Here is a 25079-nt window from a genome sequence, read left to right as displayed (position 1 = left end):
AGCTAGAGATCTCTCAACAGAAGCAGTGAATCCTGAGCCAGCACAGCATCCGGGAAAGCTTCCTAGCAATTATTTTTGTTCACACACCTCATCGCAGCATGCCCAGCTTCCAGCTGCTGCTCTCAGTCCACATCTATTTTCTTCAGCTCAGGAGGTTTCTGTGATCAGTGCTGCTGTCTCTTTGCCCACACCACATACACTAAAGAAGTTATTCCCCATGTCTTTGCTACAAGGCACCATTCCTCCATCTTCATCATTTTTATTGTTCTTCTTCTCAATCCTCTGCAATGTTTCAAACTCTTTCTTAATCCAAGCCATGGTGGTTTTCCAGGACAGTTTCCATTGGTGTCACATCTGCATTGCTGGAGGATATCTGTCTGCCCACTTCTGTCTTTTAGGAAGCCCAATTCCTCTGCTGCCCTGTGTTATTCCTTACAAGGAGCTTCTCAGTTTTCATGCCTACTGCACACTATGAATAACAGTCAGATGTTTTTCCTTTGTCATCAGTAAAATCTCTAATCGAGGTAATTCCAGAAAGCCATCCCTGTAAAATCTAGGGAATCTTGGGAAAATCTAGTTTCTTGATGCTGATTTCCTATTTGCCATTGCATTTAAATTTGTCTCTTAGCCATGTGTAGTTTGTATTATTCTAATTGATTCCATTATCAGATAAAACAAAACCACTAAGTACTAATCACTTACTGATAAGTCTTCTCCCTCTTTCAGTCTCTAAAGTACTGGCTGAGGGCTTAGATTGTCATGGAAATCTTTTGTGTAGCAATTAACATTACCTGTATTACTTTGATTCCTAAGGAAGCACATTATTGATTAAGGAAATGGCTGTTAGAATAATTTCCCTGTCCTGATGGCGCTTTGATGTGTCCATACCTGGCTCCTCTCCCTGGCACATTTCAGCTATCAGGAGGCAGGTCTCTGAAACTTGCATTTCCTGTTTGCAATCCACATTCCTGATGCAGATGCCGTAACACTCTTGCATGGCAGCTATTTATAATAAAAGTTCCAGCTTTCGTAGCTGCAATTTAATGCCCTTCTGGGTTATTTTCAGGTGTTTTTCAGATAGCTGTGTGTATGTGTGATAGCGCATTTACCTCCCGAATTTTCACAGAAGTATGTCTGATCACTTCTTGCCTTTGTACTTTGTTTTTGACAATTAGCTACTGACACGATTCAGTTCACTTTTGCTCCTATTGAACTTGTGTTTTTCTTGTGTCGTTATTTTCCTCTGGCAATTTGGGTAATTTATAGCTTCAAATTAACATTTATGACTGTTAGCTTCCCTCTTTTCTATTATATTTATATCAGCTCCCACTTCCCCTCTCAGTGACACTGTTTTATAGGTTTTCTGTTTTTTTAATTTTTTTCTTTTTTTTGGTGGTGACTTACTTACTTGCTCAGCTAAAGAATAAAACCTTCAGAAAATATTGTACAATGTTAACAGAGCTTATCTATTTTAGCACACTTCTATTTAATTTCTCCATTTCTTCTGAATGACTTGGGAAGAGGACTTGCCTTTGTAATATCATCCCTATAAGTAATAATTGTATTCGTGTCTGATGGTACTTTTGTCCTTCTCACTCATAATGAATGTATTTAGTGTGATTTAATGCAACAGAAAGCTTGGTGCCATCAGCACAGTGCTGTAGTCCAGGTCTCTTCACTTACCATCCCGGTGCATGAATTTCAGTTGCAAATGTACTTTTCCAAACCCTCGTGTTGTTTTCTATAGAAACTGGGGATTCTCTGAGCACGTATTATTTGACTGCTGAGATCCATGCAGTTAGCCAAGGTGGGATCATGTACTTCTACCAGCTCTGTGTTGGGTTACACATAGGGGTGAGTTAGGAAAATATCTTCTGTACAAATCTTGTCTCATCTGTACATTAGGCACCATGGCCACAACTCCCCCCAACCTACTACTGCTTCATCTGTGTGCGTCTGCTTTCCAGTGCTCTCTATGTCCAAACCAGCACACTGACACTGTTCATATCTTTGCTGCTTTGAGGCTGCTGCAGCTGAACTCACTGCCCAAGGCGAGCACTCTGATTCTCCTCTCACTACCATGAGCCAGGAGTGATTTGAACTGATAAAAACAACGCTGCAGAAACATCACTATGCTGGGAGAAGCATCTGCAACATATTTTTTTTCCTTGGGTGTAAAAAAGCTGTTGGGGAAATGTGTGCCCCTGAGCTGTGAAGCATGCATTCCAGGCACCTGTACATAACATGAAGTTAAATAGAGGAAATAATTGGGAAACCAGTTCTGTTGTCACTTCCATTCCAGTCATCCTCGTCATCACGTTTCAGGATGACACGTACAGGAGTGCTGTGTGAAAGTCTCTTCATGTAGTGCATTTTGAAAGCCTGCAGCTGTGCTCAAGTAGGCAGTCGGAATCAGGCTAAAATGAGGATCTGAGCTATTTATCAGTGAGCGTGTGTGCGTCTGCGAGCACAAGTACAAGCCTCTATCTATATAAAGTTAAATTACGCTGCGGTGCCAAATGCATTCAAGTGGACTGGGAAAGACCCTTGGGAAGCTGCTGGGTTTTTCTGCTATGATATTTTCTGGTAATTAAACAGTTCTCTATTTTATAATAGTTAATGAAAATGAGAGTGGTTGGAAAGGTTATTTCTGTCTGTTGTTATTAGATCCTCCAGATTTGCTGACCCTGAATAATTAAATGTTTTTGATCACTCCGTTTATATTGCCCAGAACTGAAGTAACTCTGATCCTTCAGCACACTGGAAGCACAGCATGGTACGTACTGAAAGGCGCCAAAAGATGAAACATTTCAGTTTTGCGGTTCACATCTGTCTGTCCTGAGACCAGAAGACCATTATAATGCACTTAGAGCATTTAAAACCTCCTCAAGGTTGAAAGCCCCGATTAAGGCAGTATCTGCTCACATGTGTCCTGCCAGAGTGCACCAGCCTGGGAGCCAGGAGCCCCTTGGTTCCCTCTGCAATAGGAAAAGAGGTTAATAGCATTGTTTAGTGGGGGAAAAACAAGGGGAAAATGTAATCCAGGATACCCCCACACTAAAGTGAAAATAGCAGTGTACACATCCATCAGTTTGTAGTGTTTTTGCAGAGAGTATAAAATATTTAAACTGAAGTCATTAATCATCCTGCTCCTCCGTTCTAATCCATGGGAACCACAGGAGGTCACCAAATATGCATTTAATATAAAAGAATGAAACATCTTGGAGGGAAAAGTAGTGCAGTGGAAGAGCTGAAACGCCAAGAGCAGAAAAATTTCAAGCAGAAATTTTGCTAGAAGTGAAAAACTGATTTCAGTGATCTGTTGGAAAATCATCAGTTTTGGGACAGGAATGAAAAATATGTTTAGAATTAGTACAAAAAAAGAGAAGAGAAGAGAAGAGAAGAGAAGAGAAGAGAAGAGAAGAGAAGAGAAGAGAAGAGAAGAGAAGAGAAGAGAAGAGAAGAGAAGAGAAGAGAAGAGAAGAGAAGAGAGAAAAGAAAAGAAAAGAAAAGAAAAGAAAAGAAAAGAAAAGAAAAGAAAAGAAAAGAAAAGAAAAGAAAAGAAAGAAAAGAAAAGAAAAGAAAAGAAAAGAAAAGCTTAAATTGGAAGGTTGTTTTTTTTTCCTGGATTTTTTGATAAGATATTATTGGATAGGAGCATTTTCAGTTGTGTTTGTTTTGACACAATCCCAGCACGGCTCATGGAAAGCAGACGCTTCTTGCAGCAGCCGTTGCCAGGTTCACGTTCCAGGTTTCCATCAGGTGCTTTTGATGGATGTTTCAAACCTCCCGGTGCTGAGCTTTCCACACCACTTTGATTTCGCCCATAACTGCAGTACCTACAGGGAACCAAGGATTGTCTCCTTTCACCGAAGAAGGTGCCTATCCTCAGCAAGAGCCTTGGGGGATTGGTGCAGAGAGAAAAGCCAAAGACCGCGTCTCGCTTAAATCGGTGCGATATACCCAATCATTTTGGGGTTTCTTGGAGGTAGCAGGCTGTCATTTTTTTACCCACTTGTTTATTTGCTGCAGCCAGGGCTGGCTGTGCAGGGAGGCAGAAGCAGAGCGTTGAAGGAACAAACATTTCCATTATCCGGTGGCGGTAATCTATGGCTGCTGTAAGTGTGAACGGAAGCCCCTCTGCTGCCTGGGAACATGGGGAGAGACAGCAACACGCTGCCTAACGATGGCTTTCCAAAACCTGCCTTCAGCTTTGGCACAATACAGCCACTGTAGAAGAAGACATTAAGAACAAAAAATAGAGCTTGAAGCTTCAAGAGCAGGCTGCCAGAATTATTAAGAAAAACATCAAAATGATGCCATTAAAAACAGATGGGGATTCTATAAAGTATTGAAAAGAAAATGTTTAATTATGAGCCTTATGCAAAACCCATCAAAGTTGGATTAATATTATAGTGCTGTTGCTGTAGAGGGTTTAAGTAGTCCGTGGTGGAACATTAATCTTTCACTCCTTTAAAAATAATGTTTTCCTTTTGTTGATGACAAATTCCATCTCTTCACTGTTGAAATCATATATCCAGATTAATGGCATCTAACATAATGAAATCAAAAGGCACAGGTAATATGGATTAGTTTAGAAAACAACAACGAGGCGAAAAAAAAGACCCCAGGGGAACAAAACTTCACTGGATGAGTGCTTTTGTCAGCATCGCTGTATTTTTTCCTGTTGGTAAATGATGAGGGAGCAGTTTGTACTCACAGGTATTCTTGTCTGTCTGGGATGTAGTGCTGGGGCTGAATACCCAGCGCTCTGCAAAAAGAGAGACAAACAGAAGGTGCTTCTAATTTTGGGAAAGAGTTTTTGTCTATTGTAGATTTCTGTAAGATTACCCATTTCTGCACTGTTGGAACGTGTCTGGCAGTGAATACAGCCCCAGATCTGTCCCTTCCAGCTCAGCTGCCTGGAACAGCTAAGAAGTGTTCCTGAGATTTGATTTTACAAAAGTACCGGGAGTATGAAGACAGTGGTGCATGAGTTGCTTTGGGAAGGTCGTTGTGATCCCTGCTTTGGGAGAGGGAGCATTCCAAATAAACCTTTCCCCTCCGGCCTCCAAGAGGTTCTGGGCTTGGACTTGTTGTGTGAGCAAGGCAAGGAGACGTTGTCCCCTTGTCCCCGTGTATTGCTTGTCACCTGTTTTCTCTCCAGAGCCAGGACTGGTCCTTATCTGGGTCAGGTGTTCCCTGCCCCTCCAACACTCCTCTTTGCAGTGCTGATAGCTCTGTGCACAGAGCTCTGCCTGCACTGCAGCCTCTCAGCTGCTTTCCTCCATCAGACATGAGGACAAAACCTGTGTGCTGCTTTGCTTCATACAATAGGAAAAATTTCCCTTCTTCCTTTCCTCCCTTCCCTTTAGAAAAATATATGCTTTATTGAATCATCAGGTACACCAAAAGCAGGCTCTTATTTTAGCAAAGATATCAACACTGACTGCCAAGGTAGATTTAGGGTATTCATTACAAAATATTTTGTCCTGGGCTTTAAGAATAATGCACTTTCCGTACAAAGCAATGGTTATTCTGAACATTGGACATTTTTTTAGTTATTTACAATAGGTTTCAAGATTTGGAATTACCATGAAAGATTTACTTATACTGCAGTTCATGTAAAATTTAAAATCAATAAAGTAAATAAATTTAGCTTGTCTGCCCGAATCGATTTCCTACTACTCTAAAGCAGCCTGGTAATACTGTACTTTCTTATCTCCAATGTCATCCTCCAGTGATAGTTTCGGGGTTGCAATTGTGCTATGTTATCATGTTCTTTGCAGCACAGCGTACCCCTGAGTCACCCTCACCTTCCATATTTCAACCCCAGTGTTTGAACACTGCTTCCCTCAAACGGGAGCTTTGGGGCTCCCTCCCATGCAGAGGAGGCAGATGGAGAAGTGAACCTTCACAGGAGCAGTGCGGTTCTCTGCAGGGTGTCCCCAGCAGAGAGGGAGGAGGAATTGCCCCTTCTTTCCCCACTTTTTACAAAGGTACCTCTCCATCTGTTGTGCATAACCAGAGTCTCTTTTTAATCTTATTGTAATCTGTAGGATAATTGGTGATCAAAACCAAACGCGAAGCCCTCGTCCAGCTGTTGCCTTGCTGCGTTCCTCAGCATGAGGGCAATTCAACGTGTTCCTTAAAAGAGGAGACACCCCCTGATGTTTTGTCATTCATTTTGTCATTCATTCTGCCCTCTGCCACAGCTCTTTTGGGGCAGCTCTTGTCCCTCACCTTGCGGTGGGGCAGTGGGAGCAGACTAGGACTGTGAAGAGATGGCACCGACCCGCCTGCCCTTCATGTGTGCAGGATGTGGGAAGTGTGGATGAGTGCAAGGAAAGCTTTGAGTGGAGGAGGTGTTTGCTCTGTTTAATCTGTATGGCTGGACCTAAATGAAAAAGTCAACCAAAAATATAATTGCGTGCTTCCAGTATCCAACTGTGAAAGAACAAATCCTTTGGCTGTCCCCATCCTTCATGGCTTCTGGACCTGTGGCGTGACTGGTTAAGGCTATGGCATCGACATGGTTAGCTGTCTGATTAAAAAAGGATTATCTGTTGTCAGATGGAAGGTGGTGGTTTTATTTTTAAAGAAGTTCAGTGATTTAAACGTTGGTCTGTTTGGCATTGGAACAACACAAAACTTTGCAAGGTTTTGCAAAACAGACTTCTGTGGTGATGACAGTGTCTGTGCTATGTCTGTGTGATTTTCTGCTCAAGCTTTGATTGGAAAGAACGGAGGGTCAAGGATTTTGGAGGCTCTCACCTAAAAAATGTTGTCCAAGCTGATACACCTTCTGGAGATGGGCTACTATTAAGGAAATAGCATGATGGAGGAAGGCAGCTTGCCTGAGATGTCGCAGCCAATCCCAGGTTTAACACTTTGCAGCCTCATTAGCCTCATTAGGAAGCACAGATAACGATGTAACTGTTAGAGTACCTTGGCAAGCTGCTGAGAAGTGTGTCTAGCAGACTAGATACAGCTGTACAATTCAAAGGATGTAGAGGAAAATAATACTTACAACAACAGCAATTTAAAACGGATGAAATTTTAAAATATTGGATTTATTTATTAAAAGAGGAAACACATTAATGCAAATGCTTTGATTCTGGGCCTGGCAGAACAGTAACTATTTTTATAGCCAAGCAAACACTGTTGTTTCGAGGCAGTGCTCTGGTTTCACGTGAAGTGTAATGTTCCTTTTTTATTACTTGCAAAAGAAAAAAACTATCAAGCCCATCTGTCAGCCTTGCTGTTGAGTTTAAGATGGAGCACCCTTCTGGAAGCTGCAAGGAAGATGTCCATAAAATGTAAGGCAGACTTTAAAGGGCAAAAAAATATAAAAAGGGAGAACAGAATGCAGGAAAATAGAGGATATGATGACGTAATAAAAATAATAAAGAAAAAAGGCAGAGTTCTTTCTGGTTTAAGTTAAGGTAAACTCAAACCTATAATGTTGTGCTGCACAACCAATGCAACAGCAGAAGGTTTACATGCATGAAAAAAGCATGAATTTGAGCAAATAAATACAACGTATGTGATCAGTTTTATTTGTGTTCTGATTCATGCCTGGTGCATGGAGGTGATGAGCCTTGGGTTCGAGGACAAGGTCTGTCCTCATGCCACCGGTGGGCACAGAGCTGTGCAGTGCACAGGACCTCCAGCTCTGCACCCTGCCTGCTGCAGCTGCCTCCTGAGCAGGATGGCACTCCAGCACAAATGCAACTGAGCCTGCTGGGCAGCGGTAGAGAAAATAGGATGTGCTGAACTGGGTTGGTGCGTCAAGGATCACATTTTCCCAGATACAGGGCTTCACAGCTCCCAAGGCTGTTCCTCAGTAGAAAACTGGGCTAAGCTATAGGGAATTGGGTTAATTAAGAAGCATTCAGCACAGCTTTGCAGTAACAGCAGCTGACTGGCACGTGGTCTGGAACAAGAGGCATACTGAGGCCGACAAGTCACGAAGCTGGGCGAGGAAGAGCCTGCTTTATGAACTGCAGAGCGGCGTCTGGTCGCCTTGGCGAGGCTCTCCTGCAGCAGCACAGCCCAGTTTTCTGAGGAAGGCAAAGCCACTGCCTGGAGAGGAATGCCATTCTCCAAAAATCAGCCTTCATTCTTTTATTCCTCCTTATTTTTCTGACCAAAAAACACATGTTTTTGAAAAACAAAACCCTAATCTAGTGCCCACTTCATTCTGTTACTGACTGATTTGTTACTGGGGGCTTGAGCTGTACCCGCTCTGACGGGGTGGCTGAGGTTTCCTTCTGCACCCAGGGGTCACCATGCTCCACCTCTTTGTAAGAATAGCTCAGTGCAGGCACAGCAGAAATGCTCAGGACCAGCCAGGAATATTTTTGAGTGTATGTAATCAGCAGTGAGCTTGCAGACTTTATTTAAACCTTCAACTTTTCTACACTTTGGATTGTCAAATATTTTAAACCTTTCCAGCAAGTCATCCTTTCCACTCCTTTTCTTGATAGAATGTAATTTTGAATTTCCTTTCACTGAGTGTAATTGTTTGGATTAGCTAAGTGTAATTGTACTGAGTGTGGATTTGCTTTTCTATAGCATTCAGCCCCTGGCTGTAAACTCTTTCAAGTGGGATATCAACTTTTTACTGGATTGTCAGCAATTGATACATAAATAAGATATATCCTCTTGTCCTTAGTTTTGCCATTTATTTATGAAAGTAAAGGCTTAAATTTAAGTGGATAACTAAGTATGGGGGACATTATTCAAAACTGCAAGATCATCCCTGGGAAGCCCTGCTCATGGTCAGTGTTACTCTGTTACTTTATTTGGTGTTTACATTTCTCACCGAAAACAATCAAAATCTGACCCTAAAATCCAAGGAATTGTTTTGCTTGTTTGTTTCAGGTAATGAAACTTGTAAGTCCCCTTCCTTTGTGGGCAGGCAGGTGCAGTCTCATCCACCGTCAGAAATATTTGCTAGTTCATCCTGAAGATCCTAGATGGGTGCTGATGCCCAGCACTCTGCTAGTAGCTCAGAACCACTGACGCAGCCTCTGCTACCCATCGCACAGCTCTGCAGGAGCATGATGCTGTGCCAGTCCCCTTTCACTGACTGTGACCATGTAATTATTGCAGCATGTCCTCAGAGAGCGGTGATACGACAACAAGCTGGGTTTTCGATTTCATTGGCTATTGCTGTGTGGTCCTGTGCAGTTGGGGTTCGTGAATCATGGTGTGTGAATAACTGACTAGATACAAAGAGATGGGTCTGGTGACAAGCTCCTAAGTTAATGGCTTTGATATATCAAGTGTTTAGATTGATCCAGCTGCTCTACTCCTGTAAGTGCTGCTATACATTGAGTTTTGGATGAGATTCAGTTCATGTCAGTGCTCATCTATCTTAAGATGGGGAAAGATGATACTGGAGCCTTGGCTTACAGAGGTGCCTGGTTTCCTCGTTCCCATGCAAGGAAACCCAGCTGTAAATTTCAAATGCTTCCTATTATTTTTTCTTTTTGGGTTTTTGTTCACACTGAAAGTCAACAGGTTGCAGTGAACATTATTTTCCCGTACCTCTAGAAGACAAAAAACATAGGAAAGTGATTTATGAAATGTTCTTAGCTGGTTGGTTAAAGAATAACAAAATAAGGCAGCTATGCATAAGAATGGTTCAAACCAGCCTGGTGCCAGGACCTCAACACCTCCAACCCCAACACCTCCAACCCCAACACCTCCGACCCCAACACCTCCGACCCCAACACCTCCAATCCCAACACCCCCAACCCCAACACCTCCAACCCCAACACCTCCGATCCCAACACCCCCAACCCCAACACTCCCAACCCCAACACCTCCAACCCCAACACCTCCGACGTTCTCATGGCCCCGGCGCATTCCCTGTGCTATCTCCGAAATCAGCCCCCTAGTTTATCTGCCCGAGCACACAGACAGATAACATCCCGTGACGTGGCCCTGACCTTTGTCAACCTTTGTTAAGGCTCCATCTGAAGTCCGGCCGAGTGTTTGTAAACAGGATGTAATTAAGGCTGGGAACTGACAGCGCCTGACGGGAGGACAATGCGGAGCTGGCAGGACCCGGGCTGTCAGATGTTCGCCTGCATTGTGCTGCCGGTGCCTTCGCGGTAATTGGTGTCCCCTGGCCGAAGGAAGTGCACTCAACTCGGATTAATCGGCCGCGGTGCGGAGGCCATCCCTGCGAGCGCGAGTGTTTCCTCCGATAAACCGCCGGCCCTCGGGAGAGAACCGCGAGAGTCAGGGCTGCGGTGACAGGTGCTGACCGAAAATGGGAGCAGGAAAAGGGGGGAAGGAAAAACAAACAACACAAAAATAAGATGTATTTGCTACTCACCTTATCGGCCAGACGAACGCGAGAGGCCAAGGGTTTATCGCTTGGCAAGGCTGGAGCGGGTTGGCGTGGCCGGCGCAGGAAGATGAGTGGGCAGGAGGTGCAGATAGCCCTGGTGTGCTGAGGGATGGCAGAGCTGCAGCTCAGCCCAGCGTGTGCCTGGATGCAGCTTGGAAAGCTAATTTATACATATATACACACAAAAAAGTGCATATGTAACTGTATCTCCATATGCATTATATCAAGTGTGTGCATATACATATATGCTAACTCACTGCACATATAACTCAGTGCACAACTGAGAGCAGAGCTGGCTAAAAGTAAGGCTGAACCTGGATATTCTCTTTTATTTTTACATTTCTTCTCCAAGAATTAGGAAAAAGTTGACTTTAAAATTGTTATATATATATATTTCATTATCTAAATCAAGCAAGTATGCTTCAAAGTATATATTTTATTTCTCATCCTTACGAACTGACAGAAATCTGTCCCATTAACCTCACGGTTAGGTAACTATTCATGGGTCTACACTAGTTTAAGACAGAGGGCTGCATGCTCACTTCTTTAAAGGCAGTTTTGAGCATAGGGTGTGTTCCTAAAAGTGGTCTGATATGTTTTTCTTAATTAAATCAGCAGGATTGCACTGATCCCACTAATAGGTTTATTCACATAGAGTTTGGTGTAACGTGCTAGAGTCCTCATTCACAGGTAATTCCAAAACTGCTGTTTTTATATGAAGAATAATCAGGTGCACATGAATGTACATCAGTGAATGTACGAAAAGTTGTATGGCAAATTTTGTCTTTATAGAGGAGATGCTTTGGAAATTCAAATACATCACAGCCACTTACAAAGGTAGCATCTTTCACAGCATCCAAGCCCAGATCAGCCATGGAACATTTCAAACTCTGTAATTTAAGACTGAAGAAGGTGGATCTCACTGCTAGTGAAGTCAGTGGTCAAATTCTTCTTTTTCTCTGCTCCAACAAATAGTGAGCAATGGGGGCTGGTTCCTGACGCCCCCAGCCCAGAGCCTCCTTGTGTTGGTTGGGAGATGAGAGGGCAGCCATCTGTGGAGAGTGGCTGTAATCCAAATGATGGTGACTTCTTATGGAACAAGGAGAAATTAGGGCTCCAGCAATTGGTTGCCACATTTCTTTGTCTCCACAAGAAATAAGCTTTGAAACTAAAGAAAACTCTAGCCAAAAATCCACCTGTTTCCAGATGAGAGGTTGCGCGCCTTTTGTTTTCTCCTGCTTTGATTTCTGGCAGCCTACAAAGAGGCTGTATATATAGAGATAATTATATATACATATCTACATATTTATATGTGTTTATGCATAAGAAGAAAAATAATATGTGAAGGAAAATAGAAGAATATTCTTTGGCAGCAGTGGAAGTTGTAGCTTACTCAGCAAAGAAATATGTCTCAAAGTTCAAACCAAAGCTGACTGATACCCCAAACCTGCTTACAGCTGTAGATAGCAGCATCTGTTTCCAGATGTTAATGGGAATAAGGTAGATGAGAATAAAGAGCCTGGACCCTGTTCAATAGAAACAACTTTTTCCTATGCTAGACGGCATGTAGACGTCCCTATCTCAGTGCAAGCAAGACGGGTTGTGTAGCAGTGTGAGGTTGGCTGGGGTCAGTTTTATGTACATGTGCAACTTGTCTGCGTAGTGCTCAATGGGAAGCAGAGCCTTCACTCAGGAGAAGTAAATAAATACAAGAAAGCAAAGGTCTGAGTATCTGAGTACAGTGCCTTTGGGAGCTGGAGAGGCCAAAAGAGGAAAGGACGAGCGTGAGCCGCTAGCAGATGTGAGCTCTTTGTGGCTGGAGGGAGATGGGACAAACCAGGGCAGAATGGTTCCACTTAGCTTACCTAACCTGCTTCTCTAAAGAACTGATTTCCGCGGCACAGAGTGGGACATTCCTTAAAGACACCTGTCAGGAGATGAAAGAGTTAAAGACAGAAACCTTTGAAAGAATTAACTTTGATGTTTGAATACATTTTTGGCGTGTAAATACAGTTGCTGAAGGAAAAGGAACAAAATACCCAAAGCAGTGGATATAAGGGTTTTTTTTTTCTTCTTTTCTTTAGGTAGGTAAATCATTTTCTTTTTAAATGAAATTCTGTTTGACTGCATGAAATATGAACAGTAATTAAATGCACAGTCTGTGGGCCTTCCATACTTTAAAGCTCTTTCTTAAAAAAAAAAGTGCTCACCTCAGACAGGCCAATTACCCAAGAATGATGGAGTCAAGAGGAAAGTAGCTAAATTTCTTTACTTGAATGATCACAACCACAAGCCAGTGATTAGTCCCTGCAGCACCAGCGGGGATGTGGTGGGGACACTCACATTGGAAGACTTCAAATAGTCATTTCCTTGGTTAAAATAAAATCTGACTGCACTAAATAGACAGTTTTTAATCTCAATTGGACATCTGAAGATTTCTCAAGCTGTTGTTGGCTGCGGCAGAAACAAATTTTTCTGCTTTGTTGATTAAACCAGTGGTCTCCACCATTGCTTATCGGCCTGCGACGAGCTGTTCTTTTTAATTAAAAGTGAGCCACCACGAGAGAGCAATTAACAGCTAGTAATTACTGTGCTCTTCAGAACTGCAACATTTTGCCTTTCATTCCAATTATATAATGGACAAGTGGCTTTTTGATCTTCAAATTAGTGAGCTCTTGTACTATTTGTTTTGAGGCAGATTTGGAAGGTTAATGATGGCCTGTGGTGGCACTCTTTCCACTGACTGATGTAAGACAAGAAAAAAAGGGGAAGGAAACAGGAATAGTCTATCAAGAAATGCAAATGCTGCCTTCATGATAATGAACAGGAGAAGCACAAGCAACTTAATATGCAGGTTATTTAATATGAATCAAATAAGCACTTGTTTTGGTTCGAACTCATGCTATGGAATTCTTTTTTCTTTTTTTTTTTCTTTCTTAAAAAAAGTTTAATTAAGCATTTCAATATAGATTCTTTAGAGAGTGACACGTAACATTTAACCGTTTGATACTTAATTGTGTTTGCCTTTGATTGTGGCACCTATAGTTAAACGCTGTACAACATACAGAGGCATTGAACTGTCCCTCAGGACACACAATGCATTGACTTTGTCTAAAATCTTTTAAGTAATAAGTCTTAATATATTTAATGGCCACTATGCCCTTTGAGTACAAGGGCCCCTTACATCACAAACAGTTGTCTAATTTTAATTAATATTGATTTGCATCTCTTAAATAGAAACTGTAATTGTTGCAGTTGCTTATGGCTCTGTGATAATCCTAGAGGATATAGTGTTGAATATGCTTGGTATAGATGAATGTGTGTTCTAAAGAAAAGATCAATAACACTGCTATTGGGGTGGATCTCTGCTCTGACGTTTGGAGTAGCTGCAGCTGGCTAAGAGGTGCTATTCTGATTTACACCAATTGTGGGCTTTGCATTTGACTTTTAAACTGTTTCCCCGGTATTCTTTTTGATATATGAGTTGCAGATGAAGTTTTGTCTCAGCTGCTCCGATTTTTTGGAAGAAATCGGCAGCTGTAGTGCTCTGATATCTCAGGAGCAGATTAAGGATTTGGCTCTGTGTTTTGCTGTGCATGTCTGGATTGTGCATATCTGCATAGCTGAACAAAGCCACGGGCCGCAAGTAACAGACAAATTGCAGATGTTCTGAGAAGTGGGTGTCTTCAGTGTGATGAATAATGCAGAAAACTAACTGCACTTAGCTGAAGCAAAAGTATCTGTACTTGTTTACATTATTGATTTAGGTACTTCTTCATTACACGCAGGCCTTAATTACCCAAATGACTGCAGGCGTGCTAGGATGCAGGCAGACCTATTCCTCTGCGCTGCTATAGCTTTGCTCACTCAGTCATTGCCATAGGAGAGAAACGTAGGGCTGATCTCATTGGAGGCAGAGTCAAATTTGTATTTGCTCAGACGACAAATAAAATAAAAACAAGAACAAGGTAAAAACCAGGTTTCTAAAATTTGGTGGTAAAATTTTCAAGTCCCCGTTTAAATCCTGAGTTATAATTTTCCAAAAAGACTCCAAAAAGCGAATGAGGCCCTTCACAGACAGTGGCTTCTGCCGAGCACTGCAAACTGAACACTTGGATATCTGCACCAAGAGTCTCTTCGTGTGCTGTGACCTGGGCAGAACCTGCACTGAAAAAACTTTGGTCTGCGGTGTTCAAGACTGAAGTCATATGCAGGAGTTGGAGAGTAGGAAAATATAGAGGCTGAATAAGGATATGTTGAGCAGGAATTTGGATTATATGCATACACAGTATTTGAGAGAAAATGCTTAAGATGTTTGAAAGCTTAAGTCTCTTTTTACGAAACTATTCTGCTGTATGGGGCAAATTCTGACAGGTTTGTTAAGGATCATGGACTGTTTTGGTTCACTGTCCAGCATATTCCTCCCTAGAGGTTCCAGATTTGAAGACAAATATGTGGTCTTTGTTCTGAGCAGTATGCAACCCATTACAGTAATACTTTCCACAGGCTGAACGTCACCAATGCAGTGTTCATCTGCATTGAAGGAATGTGGAGAAAGTTGCATTTCCCATTCTCTCTCCCTCAGATAATCAGTTGAAGTGATTTGTTGTAGCTCTCTTTTGCTTTCTTAATGCACAACATGCTGGGGTTTCTTCTGGAAACAGGTTGGGAGTGCTTAGATGAAGACGGTATCTCCGAGATGCTGAAACAAACTGGAATCATGCTGGGGAGAATGGATAGATAGGAGCAAAGGCTCAAATCCTTAAAATTTATGAAGGTTGTATGGGTAACAGGATACAGAGCACAACACCCTTAGAGGTGGAATTACTTGGAGATAAGCACCAAAATCCCATTGCTTGTAAATTTTCCTTTGATTTCAGCAAGCCAGCACTTAGTTCACAGCTTTTCCTGTGGTTCCATCGTGCCTGGGAAGAGAGGTAGGGTGCAAGCATCCCCAAACCAGCACCTGCTCCCATCCAGAGTGTTACTTCTGTTACCTCCTGATCTGAAGTAGCTGTTACGTTCATACACACTTGTAAGCAGTAGTTTTCCATGAGTAGTTGCTGCTGGTGGTTTTTTCTGCACCAGAAGATGCCCATATCCCTGTTATAACTTTGCCTGTTACCTGACTTGTCACCTGCAACGTGCTGCTGCTCAGATCTAGTGATCTAATAACTTCACAACAGGATTCCCAAAAATGTAGGTCGAAAGGGATTGGCAAAAACGTTATGATCATTACTGTGGTTTGATCTTAGAAATATCTAACATCCAATTCAACATATGGATGAACTTGCAGAGCTGGGCAATGGCCATTTTGCCTCTCTTGCACTCACGTACCAATGGATCCTCAGCCTGACTATGGAGCGCATCCTGAGCCTTAGCATTGGGAAGGGAGGACCTGCATCTGTACTCCAAGCAGCCCTCCTTGCTGCAAACCCTTGGTGTCTATCGATGTGCTGGAAGCTGAAAGCAAGCTGAGGCAGCCATTCTTCTCAGACAATCTGCTCTGTGCTTGATCTGCACACATGTGGTGACTCCTGTTAATGGGAGTTACACATGCTCGGTAAGAGGAGACTAAAGCTTTCCTATGGTTTTACTAGCAAAATACTGGAAATGGGATGACTGCAGCCAACAAGATTGTGAGAGCTCTTGTCAGAAATATGATTAGGAATTTGTTTCCATGTAGCTCATGCAGCAACAGACGTGAGCCTTGAGCCAGAGACAAATAGTAGTTAATATATAGAGAAGGCAAAGTGTTCTCTGAGAGGCTGGAATGAGAATTCCAGAGCAAGATGAAAATTGGCCTCCGAGGGAATAACATTTTCTTTCTCTTCATAACTGCGGATAAAAATTCCAAATAGATCATCAGTATGTATATGAAGGGGGGGATCACATTCCTGTGATATTGTTGGAAAATTCAGTAGCGATGTGCTTTTCATTTTTTTTTTTTTTTTCCCCGCAGCAATTTTTCTCTTGGACTTTTGCCAAATGGTGCAATAAAAAGCACCCATGAGATACAGGAAATTTAAGGTCTGTTGGTGTTCATTACATTATATGGAGTCATACGGAATTTAAGGTCCTATACATTAGTCTGCTTCTGAATCAACAGAGGCAAGCACATCCAAGGCAGAAGAAGCAAAACCTTGGATGCCTCTCTTGTAGCTGGAAATATGAGAATAAGTCATCTGAATGTGTGTTTATTTTGGAGTCTGAGAACAAACCAATAGTAGCACTGCTGCTTTATGTGAGGCCTGGAGCGAAAGAAAATATATATATTCACCCGAAAAAAAACAGAAAAGTGTGATCAAGTTAACTTTCATCTTCCCTGCCTCGTCCCATGTTGGTGTCACATCTCGTACTCTGAGCACAGCAAGGCTCCACGAGGGGCTGAAAGGGAACTGAGGCAAAAATTACTGCAATGATAAAGAAGAAAATGTCCTTAGAAAAGCTCTAATATCCTCCATATGCTCCGATGCACCTCGATTTTTCAATGATACATAAAAAATTGACAAAAATCTTCCAAAGTGTTTTGCCGTCCTGTTTTCTGATTAGTTTTCGTTTTGTATCCTTTCTTCACAAACCTGTTGATTATTAGCAAATCAAATCTGAATGAGTGTTGCTTTGATATGCTTCAGGTTCTGAGCACTCCCCCCACAGTCACATTTCTCCACTCCTCTGTCCACTGTGGTCGATGTACCAAAGGGTCTGAGAGCATCCTGGGCCATCCCAGGAAGCTGTAATATAACTCCAGATGGAATTTTTTTTTTGACTGCAGCTAATAGTTACTAAATCCCTGCTTAATACTTCTGCTTTGTGGATATCTCTCCTCCAGTGAGCACCGTGTGCTAATCTCTCGTTCTTCCAGTTATGCATCCATACATAATTTAGGGAAACAGGCTTAAAGCTGTTAAACTCATGTTAAATGTGCAGCATTGGCTTTTATGGATACTTGTGTCCAAGAGCCAGAGCACGTTCTGAAGCCTTCCCAGTGCTGGTGGGAAGTGGTGATTACTTGTTTTGGGAGTTTATAAGATCCTGGCTGCCCTTCCCTCCCCACCTTCCTGCAGAATGTAAATCTTCAGTAGATATAAATCCATAATTCTCTTGGATTCCAGGGAAATTTCTTGATTTACACCAGGAATGCGGTTGCCTCCAAATTATCTATGTGGTATAGGTGGAACAATATTAGAACTTTTATGCTTAGTGGTCTCATCCTTGTTTGTCTCAAGGGAGGCTGGAGCTGAGTCCAGCCGCTGCTCCCTGTCTCATCCCCAGGGCATATTCTGAGTGGTTATGCCACAAACCCCAGCCAGGAAAAAATGTATTCTCCATTCAATTATAGGAGGAAAAAAGAAGGCAGACAAATTGAAGAGGTCTAGAATTGTATTCTCACTTTTGATTCTTCCTATGGGATTTAAAACCTTGACAGCTCTTTCTGGCTTGTTTCATGTATTACATGGAAATGATGTCAGATGAAGGATGTGTCTGTGCCATGCTGTTGCAGCCTTGTTTTCTTTGGGGTAGCAGAAGGCTCAGGGAGTAGCTCTGTTTAGAAAACTGTGTGTTTGGTAGCTGTGGGAGCTACCTGTGTTCGTGGCATACGGAGCTACTGTGTGTGTGCCATGCCAATGTGCAGCTGGAGGATAATGGCAGTCCTGCATTGAGCAGTAAAGGAGTTGAATTTTTGTGTAATGGACCCTGTTTGTTAAAAGTCAACATTTTAAACTAAAATGGTGGCATTGTAAGCAGTTTACTTTTGGAGTGAAGTACTTTTTCTTGTTCTCTGCAAAGTGGGAAAGAATGCCCCAGCTGCCCAGCCACTTTTCCAGTAAATTAGTAAATTCCCATTGTTGGAGAGCTAATCACTTTATTTTACACTGTTTTAAGGAACACACTGCACATTCGTAGGAAGATACTTTTTTTCCAATAGAGGGAGTATTAGTGCCAGGCAATGCCCTTCTTTCTCACTTTCTTTGCATCGTAATCCTACTTCTTAGCAAATAAAATGCACACTAGTGGCTTGGTGCTATTTGTACTGAGTTTGCTGCCCACTGTGCCCTAACAGACCTCTGCGAGCCAAGAGGAAACAAACAATCAATTTGTTTATGACAGCAGAGCAAAGTGCAAGTTGGCCCCCTCAGCCTACCTGAAAGCAAGGCTGGCTCCTCCTTTCTGGCTCACTTCACATAATCTTGACTAATCTCTTGCAGACAAAAGTCGCATTAGCATCCAGAAGTTTCTAAATGCAGAAGGTGCCAAGGGTGTGAGGATGGATGCATCACATTCATACTTTGGGGAGATGTCTTCCTCCCCCCCACAAGGGCACAGATTTGCTCTCCCTTCTGTGGGCTGGCAGCTCAGGGTGCTTGATTGAGTCAACGAGGCCAAATTCTGCTCCCAACTCAAATGACTCCCAAAATGGTGCTCAGTGCAAATGAAATCAGTGACCCAGTACAAAGTTACTGAATCTCTAGCAGCTTCCTTGGCTGGGAGCTTACCTTGGGAGCAAGACAGGCAGCTGCCGACAACACCCAAGTTGGGGGAGCAGCAACCCCCAATTTACTGCCTGCCCTTTGGCAGCTGGAGGGGTCTGGCAGACTATTTTGCAACCTCTGCAAAGGCTGAGGTGATGGGGAAGACCCTGGAGAAGCCCCTGAGAAGCTGTGGTACTGAGCAGCACAGGCTGTGCCTCAGCCAAAGCGGGGCTCAGCAACAGCTGTAAATCCAGCACGAACCACGGAAATGGAATTAACTTAAAATGATGCTTTGAAATATTAGTAGTCGTAACAGTTTGTTTTTGTCAAATGGTCACGAGCTGCTGTGATTTTTAGAAAACTTTTCCTGGTAATTTAGCTTCTGGGTATATTGCATATGCTGCAGTATCTTTAATGGGGAGATGCAATAGTGTGTGCTGTGAGAATGTGAGTTCTCAACACTGAAGAACACGTTAGGCATATAAAATGCAAAGGAGAAATTTATATAATTTCTGGTGACACGGAATGATAAAATCCCATCAGCAAAATATGAGAAGTTAATTTAGATAGAAAAGATGCATCCCTCTGTGCATCTCGTGTCTGCTGTTGTGAGATTTCTGCATGAATCGATATATTTTGGCTGTATTTAGTGCTGTAGGTACTTTGATTAATTTAGCTACATGTTACTGTCATGTTGGGCACATTCATCTTCTGTCTTGAAGCATGTACTCCTCAGCCTCTCTATCATTCCACCCCTTCAGGCCTTATTTTCATCACGTTTAAGGCAACTCTCCCCTGCCTGTCTTTATCTTGTTAGGCTTTCAACAGCTTAAGCTGAATCTTCATTCTTTCACTCTTGCTGTCAAAGCTCCTTTACCAAGTTATCTTATTTTCCTATTCATAACATCTAACCCATTATATTTAATGCTCAAGCACAATTGCATCTGAGCATTATGTAGGAGTTGCCAGCACAAACACTTGTAAATGAAATCAGACCACCCCTGGAAGAAATGGTGGTGGCTTTGCATTGCTGGTGTATTTGAAATTGAAAAATGCCCAGGACTAAATCCAGTCCTGGAGTAAGTGGCTGCAGCTTAAGTGAAGTCAGCAGAGCTTCATCTGCTGGACTGAGATGGATCTGACCCTTCAGTACTGAAAGCTGGAAGGTTAATAACGATCACATAATCTGATATGAAGCAGAAATTAATGTCAGGAATGTCCCAGTGGGTGTGTACAGTGCAGATGACAGAGCCCTTTACAAAGAGGGGTAAACAGTAATGTTCATACTGCTCAGACTGGAAAACAGAGGCAGGGAGCATGGGGGACTTGCCAAATTTCAATGAACGATCAGTGCTGAAGCCCAGCTTCCTGCAGGGGCCATCCTGCCCTCCTCTCACGGAAGCAATGTGACCCCAGCCCAGCAGCGGGAGGTTGGTCCCACTGGGCAGGGGCTTTGTTTGCCTCCAGGTCTTACCCCTGCTCCTTGAGCTTCTGAGGTGTTGTTGGAGAGAAGCCTCTTCAGGAGTGAAAGAAAAATAAATGATTTTTAAAAAGAAATTGGAAAAAAAAAAAATAGAAAAAAAAATAGAAAAAACAGAATGTGATGTTGAGGTTACTCACATTTCAGCGATGCTGCATTGAGTGTTGCACCTTTGCAGAAGGGGACGTGGTGTTGAGGTGATCCTCATGCTTCTGCCTGCTGCAAGAGCGTGGTCGCTCGGTGAAGGGTGATGTGGGAATTAGTTCCTTTAGGTAGCTCCAGACAAAACTCAGTGACCCAGGAAATGCTTTCCTCCATTCTGTTCATACAACTGCCTCTTTTTTTTTCATCTGGCAAGCTGACCCTTTTATAACTACTTCATCCTTTCCCTCCCAAATGTGGAATTTCCTCCCAAAAAATCATCCTGGCTCAAGACCCAAGACTGGTCAGGCTCGGCAGAAGCTCGAATCGGGTTTTGATACAGGACAGCATCTCATTTTTGGCAGAATACTCTGGTCCTGGTGAACACCGTGCTGCTGGGGCTAGGGCTGCTCCCCCAGGCGCTATCCTCGCCGTCCGGGTTGCCTCCAAAAGAGTAGAAGTATTTTCTCTGAGTGTTGTTCTATTTTTAGGGGGAGGGAAAGCTATTTTAGGCCACTCTAGCATGTTTTTATGGCTCTTTCTAAGCCCTCTGTAGCTAGCTGGTCTCATGGTAATTAAGGCATTTGGCCTTACAAGTGGAAGGATTATGAAAACAGCCCTAGCGATTTCTAAAAGTGCTCCAATGTATTCCCAATATAGGCTTTTTTTGGGTATGAGTCTTTGCCTTCTGATTTCTCTTTTTACAAATGAATGGCATTATGTGAAAATGTGCAACCCGCCACCTTCGCTGTGGTGCCGTGACCCCACTCCTGAGGGTGAAAGACACAATAGTGTGGTTCCTGATCATTAATATGCACAACTCACTCTGCAGTGTATTATTTTTAATAACCAGAGCAATCTAAATGTCTTTTTTTAGCTTCTACTTATCCCTAATGAGACAAAAGTCAGTGTAAGATTTGCATGCAAATCTTTCTTGGACAGAGGCAACAAAAGAGCTTGAGTTTGGGGCTCAGGGACAGTGTGCTGCCTGTGGGGTCATGGCATTGAATTCTAGCTATCATCTCCAAATTTTTCAAAGTGATGACTGATATTTCAGCGCTGCCCTTCCCACTGAAACCAGACCAGCAAAACCAAACACTTTCCCTTCAAAATGGATGTTTTCTGTAGCACGTAGGTGAGGTAGAAATGTTATACACCCTCTGGGCTTGGGATGGTGACAACCACAGTGTTACGAAATACTTTGCATTTAAAAAAATGTGTAAAGTTGATGGGATGAGGCAGTGAGAAGTGAAAAGTAACCCTTCCAGGGCTGGGAAAACAAATACCTTCATGTGGTCCAACAGATGCTTGGGGCCTGTTGGCTGGAGGAGCCCCAGGCTGAACACTTTGCGTTAGTTTTAAGACAAAACTGGGTGGTTCAGCCAACAATACACCCTCTGGAGCTTGTTTCTGAATTCTCTGTGGTAGAAACAAATAGAGATTTAATAATGTCAGATGAACATGTAAATGGAACAGTCTCTTAAATCATCTCATTACAACTCCTACTGCAGTGCATGTAATCAGCCTAAAATCTGGCAGGTATGAAGAAAAAATACTCTTCTACAAAAATTACATTTATTCATTTATTTCTACAACTATTTATATCATTGACTTGAGGCACAAATACAGGTTAGTGCCTTTGGGCCCGGGTGCCTGAAACATTAAAATTTATTATTATTATTTATTTTTATTAGCTTCATGTGGCAGAAGATTTATAATATTCTAGTTTTATTAAGTACTTGTGGTTTTTAAAACTGATCGTAATTGTTGCTGGGCAAATCTCATAAGGGGAGGAGGATTGGTTGGTTTAGTTTTGATTAAACTCTCCGAAGTTTGGGCATTTGTCCAAGCTATCTCAACCTTCTGCATTTCTAATATAGGTCTGCCAATCTTGTGAAGATAGGCTTTCCTTTTTCTCGTTATCTTTTCTTCTTCACTTTCTTTTCTTTTGGAAGATTGCTGTCCTCGTGGTTGCATCAAATACACGGCACAGTATTCTGGTATACGTTTTGCTTCTGAGCACAACCTGGAAAAGGCAAAGTACAGAAAGTTTGCAACAAGTAATTAAAGACAAACCATCTGTTTCTCTTGCCTGTTAATATATAAAAGCCTGGTTCAAATTGTGGTTTATTAAAGTTGCTAATAACTTTCTGTCGTAGCTGTCGCTAAATCGTAGTTGTGCAAACCCAATCCTGTGACAGCCTTGGCCATGGATTGGTAGGATTCTGGTGCAGAAAAATTAAAATACTGTATTTTTTTCTTTGATAAGATATACCAAAAGTTGGAACTAAGAACTTGAGCGTGGACAAAAGCACCTTATCTTATGGTGTTGTCAACACTCCTGATTTTATTACAAATGTCACCTCATTTCAGCCTAGCAGGATTTGAGCATCTGTTGAATCAAGCTATTGCCTTTTAGCACCATCAGATCCTACGTGAGGACACACGTGTGCAGACAGGGTTGGAGTACTCTCTCCTGAGCTCAGTGTTGCACAGAAGCCATGGCTGAGACCATTTTTGGTTGATGGAAGAGATCCCAGAGTCTACTGGGATTGCCCTTATTTCTGTTGGTGCAAACAGGCTGAGTTCTTGGGAGGGAAACTGCCACAGGGATGAGCTTTTCTTACAAGGGATAAATGGGTACTCAGTACCTGGATACTCACCATCAAGCACAAAATAGCTTTTGGTATTCAGTCTGGGAGCTGTGCTTGGCCTGGAGGTTTTGTGCATGATTTCTGTGAGCACTGAGCAGGCCTTTATTCCTTTCTTCAACGAGAACAACTTTCTCCATTTCCTGTCAAGCACAGGCTGTTGCTGTTATAATTGTGCAATTTCACCTGGGTTAAAAATGAAAAGTGTTTCTAATTGGATCCAGGCTAATATCAGTCCAGCACAGTGGTTTTCCAGTGTGACCATGATATTCCACCCTTTGCCAAGCAAAAAAAGCATGCTTTTTGCCTTAAAGCCCCTATGATTTTCACTTGGAAAAAAAAATGCCTTTTTTTCCTTAAGAAAACCAGAGTGATATATGTAATAAAAATATTTTTTAGAGGGCTGTAGTTTGATAGTTTGTGAATGGTGCTATTTGCTGAAGCAGTTTCTGGTCACCGGTGTGTTCTGTCGGCACCAGCAGCTCTGTGCAGGCATGGGTGAATCCAGCAGTGTGCTGGAGCCCAGTGCTGGGTCTCAGGTCACAAGAGCTGTTGATGCCATGACTGGTGCCTCACTGATACTCCAAAGTGGGGGTAAGATGTGTTCTGACAGCTCATGAAACCAGTGCTGCTAGGTGGCAAGTATCTCCTGGTCAGGGCTTGTGGTGCTCGGTACCAGAAGGTGATGGTGCTAAATACCCTCTTGGGGCACCCTGCTGCAGGAAGCATCACAGAACATATGTTTGCTGCAGAAAAGTCCATCCCTGTGGAAATCTAGATGATGATGGTGTTGAGTGACCCCAGTGCAGCAAGCTATGCCTAGCATTTAGCATGGTGAAGAGCTGCTGGGTACTCCTGAGCCCAGCATGGAAAAGCTGTGTGCAATAGCGAGGGCATTCAGTTGGGATTTGAGCTAAACCAGCTCCATGGCAGTGCTGGTGGTTGTGTTGCCCTGCAGCTTCCTGCAGCTGGAGCACCAGTGTATGGGACACGACCACCATTTTTGCATTCGGTCACCTTCTTCGAGTGCTGTGCTTTAAGTGCTGCAGCATTATGTGGTTTTATTATTTTAATAGATGAGAGAGGCCTGTGATCAATAGCAGGGATGCTTTTATCTTAATCATCCATCCCTCATACATAAATATGGAGATTTTCAGCCTCCTGTAATACTGCTTATGATTTTCTGTAGTATGGTAAAATGGACTGAAGTAATTTCACCAGCCCAAAAATGTCATAAAAGTAGTGGTTGGGCTACATTAATTTTGCCAACCATATCATTTCACCTGCTGGGAGGTGTTGGGACTGCTGTACTGTGAGCACATGTACCACAATGTCCTTTTTCCTCTGATGGTATTTTGCTCCCAACCTTCCTATACCTGTTCAGGATTACAACGAAAAGTATTACGGGCACAGAATTGAGCCAATGCATATCCAACCCCTAAAATACACGTGTGGATATTTCCTTGGCTAAACTTGAATCAGGGACCATAGGAGACCCTAATTTCTCTGAAGCGAAGGCCTCAGATCGAACACGTCTGATTTTCAGGGCCAAAATTAATGTAGGTTTTTAAATGGCTAACATTGATATGTATGTAAGTAGTATGTCAGGGTTGGAAGTCTGGTAAAAACAGCTGGTGACCTTTGTTAACCTCTGAATGGCAAAGGCAACGTTTGGGATTTTTTGCTCCACTGATTGTTCTCTAGTGAACGTGTGTAAAATATTTGGAGAGAATTGCTTAGTAAGAACAAGAAATTGGATTGCATCAGTCTGCCACCTCTTATAAGCATTTATATTACAGCACTAATGACCGACAACACAAGCAAATGCATCTTAGCTTGCATATTACTGGAAATCCTTTGCAGTCAGGATAAAGCAGACAAAAATTCTGTTGTTGGTAGGTAGAAAAGGCTCGTGCCTTTGTTGTGGTTTTGCAGGTGAAAGAATAAGTGTCACCTTTTACTTTTGC

The 25079-nt window shown here is 42.6% G+C and overlaps 1 protein-coding gene and 1 long non-coding RNA gene across 5 annotated transcripts in view; one reads left to right on the top strand and one right to left on the bottom strand.

The window, feature by feature from the left end:
- Positions 1-25079, top strand: part of LOC122185343 (histone-lysine N-methyltransferase MECOM-like) — a 132893-nt gene that overhangs the window by 57550 nt on the left and 50264 nt on the right. The gene's annotated exons all lie outside the window — the stretch shown is intronic.
- On the bottom strand, positions 7053-20898 carry LOC122185496. 4 transcript variants are annotated; one of them, XR_006180889.1, is made up of 5 exons: positions 20461-20898; positions 12232-12293; positions 10352-10526; positions 9960-10233; positions 7053-9557 (listed from the first exon to the last, which is right to left on the bottom strand). It is a non-coding gene; the product is annotated as an uncharacterized LOC122185496 (long non-coding RNA). The 4 variants fall into 4 exon arrangements; XR_006180890.1 differs by having other exon boundaries at positions 10352-10468; XR_006180888.1 differs by lacking the exon at positions 10352-10526 and having other exon boundaries at positions 9960-10275.

Source organism: Lagopus leucura, unplaced genomic scaffold (genome assembly GCF_019238085.1).
Source record: "Lagopus leucura isolate 7727_CA_CO unplaced genomic scaffold, USGS_WTPT01 Super-Scaffold_100029, whole genome shotgun sequence".
NCBI classification, from domain to species: domain Eukaryota; kingdom Metazoa; phylum Chordata; class Aves; order Galliformes; family Phasianidae; genus Lagopus; species Lagopus leucura.
This window is presented reverse-complemented; position numbering and strand designations above follow the sequence as displayed.